At 38.5% G+C, this 2522-nt stretch overlaps 1 protein-coding gene across 2 annotated transcripts in view; it reads left to right on the top strand.

Annotated features, from left to right (window-relative positions):
- Positions 1-1592: 1592 nt before the first annotated feature.
- LOC101857336 overlaps positions 1593-2522 on the top strand; it is a 45653-nt gene continuing 44723 nt past the window's right edge. For both annotated transcript variants that reach the window (XM_035969745.1, XM_005098264.3), the window contains exon 1: positions 1593-1730. The gene's annotated coding sequence lies outside the window, so the exon portion shown is untranslated. The remainder of the gene's footprint in view (positions 1731-2522) is intronic.

Raw genomic sequence — 2522 nt, 5'->3', positions numbered from 1 at the left:
CATACGCCGGGGGTAATAAAAAAAAGACAAAAATACAACTATACTTTTCCAAGTATTTAGGTAATCGTGTCTAGACAAGTTGTGACTATTTAGCTGAGACTCAAACAATAATTATTTGTAAGAGAGAGAGAGAGAGAGAGAGAGAGAGACAGAGAGAGAGAGAGAGAGAGAGAGAGAGAGAGAGAGAGAGAGAGAGAGAGAGAGAGAGAGAGAGAGAGAGAGAGAGAGAGAGAAATAAATACCCAAATATGAGAATAAAAACAAAAATTAAGTAAAGTATGGGAGGAAAGTCAACTTTGCAGAAAATGTTAGTATTGGAAAATAAAAACACAAGAGTTCTAATAAGGCAATTCAATTCACCAGATTTTTAGCAACTTTAAATTAAACCAATGAGGATAAATCAGGGTTGTCAGTGAAGATTTTGCAAAATCACTAGATACATTTTTGCTAAAAAATCACTAGATTAATTTAAAACGCTTGCCCCCAACGAAAACTTATCAGTTTTGTTAAACAAAAAATTCTCAAAGCCCAAGTCTTGCTTTGGCAGCCCTGGGATAAATAACACCAATGATAGTAAATAACAAGATGGGCCACTCAGCCAAAAAAGTGTCCGCAGGAAGTATGCTCTTTGCTTCAGATGGCGCTGCAGTCTGTTTTGAAGCTCTCTTTCGTTTTTCCAGAAGAAGAATAGGAATAGCACCTCCTTGCGTGCGCAGATCGACTGCTGTTCATCAGCAGTTCGGGTACGTTCAGTGTGGAGTTCTAGGTTTTTAAAAATTTTAATGACCTCTCGCCTTTCATTCTAAAGCCAAATTAAACGAAGAAAACCATCACCCTTTCCTCCGGAAGAGGTTTTTTGTCAGGGTAACCATTTTGAAAAAGCGTTCTTCCGAAATTTATCCCAAAACTTGCTAGTTTCACTTTGATTTTTTATAACTCAAGTAGGGTAACTCTGTTCGCAAAGAGTGCGCTTTTGTGAAGAGGGCGCCACCAAATTTTGAGGACACTTTTTTAATTGGCTCAAAGAGAGAAGTGGCCTATCTTGTTATGTACTATCTTTGATAACACATAGGTATCGATGTTAAGAGCAGGTATCGGTACCAATACCGATACCTGTAGATATCTAAGTATCGAGTACCTAGTATCGATACCTGCCCATCACTACAGCCCTGTTTGTGACTTTGTTCCTGGTTACCGGGTCTGTGTACACTCCAAGGAGATTAAAAGTAATTTTTGATACACTCCCATGAGAAAAAGGTGAAAGCAACTATTACGTTTTGACACTGTATCAATGATAGTAAGACTGTATCAATCAATGATATGTACTATCATTGTATCAATTGACTGTATCAATATAATCTTTGAAAATGAATTTGCGTCCCGACTAATATTTCTTAAGTCTTCAAGATTCAGGATAACCTCGATTTCAGAACATAGCAAAGCACGAACTATTTTTTTTTCAAAAATACATTCTTCAAAGAAAAAATAAGATGAAAAAAGAGTAATTGAGAATCGTTAGTTTACAGAGAAAGGGATCGGTTCTTTTTCTCAGAAGAAATAATCGCAGGAATCGGTTCTGGAATCTATTCTTGGCCCATCACTAGTTTATTTATGTAAACCGATTTTCTTGGAAATGTTATGGACCTAATTGTGAAGAGAAGCGAGATGCACACGAAGCCAAAACAGAGGAATAGATCTACAGCTTGATCATCTTAATTTCCACGAAAACTGTGAGACCTGTCTAGAATTCTACATCTAATCTAGATCCTTCAGATATTTCATGTTTCGTTCTTGGTTTCTTGTCTTGTGGACATCTCAGTTGTCTCTGCTGGCAGCTTGGTCCGGCGATGCTTTTTTTTCGGTTTTTCCCCCCTTCGGTAGTTCCCCCCCCCTATTTGAGTCTAGATGTAGATTCTAGATCTAGATCTAGATGTAGATCTAAAAATCTAGTATCTAGATCTAGGTCTAGAGATCTAGATCTAATTTCTACATCTAGATCTAGATTAGATCTATCAGTTTGATTTGCGGCGAGCTAAGATATCAAACCTAACAACTGCAAAGAAAGTGGCTATTCTCACCCGCCCGGAAGTTCTCGCAAGATCAACTCCTCCCCTCTTCTCTCTCTCTCTGTCTCTTTCTGAATACTGTCTATCGGTGTGGACGATCAAATTGACCAAAACAAAGTTAAAAAATGATGTTAAAACACAAAAGTAAATTAATTAGGTTGTCTACAAAGACGCTACGGCTATTTAACTTTTCGAATCGAGCCGAACTACGCGGGTCGCCATTTTGTTTTGCCCGGAAATTCTCGCGCTACTCCTCTCTCTCTTTCTCTCTCTCTCTCCACTGCCCACAGACAAAATTGTACGCTTCTAGTAGGCTACAGTTGTAATGGAACGTTTGTTCACGGCACAGAATTCTTCAATTTTTCTGTTATCACAGTGTAGAATTCTGTGGTTTAGGGTGAACGCAAAATTTGGTGAACGCGCACCGGGTGAGAATAGCCACAAGACTCCCCTGCA

The sequence above is a fragment of the Aplysia californica genome, unplaced genomic scaffold (assembly GCF_000002075.1).
Source record: "Aplysia californica isolate F4 #8 unplaced genomic scaffold, AplCal3.0 scaffold00177, whole genome shotgun sequence".
NCBI lineage: Eukaryota > Metazoa > Mollusca > Gastropoda > Aplysiida > Aplysiidae > Aplysia > Aplysia californica.
Note: the sequence above shows the minus strand (reverse complement) of the source record. Positions and strands in the feature narration are given on the sequence as shown.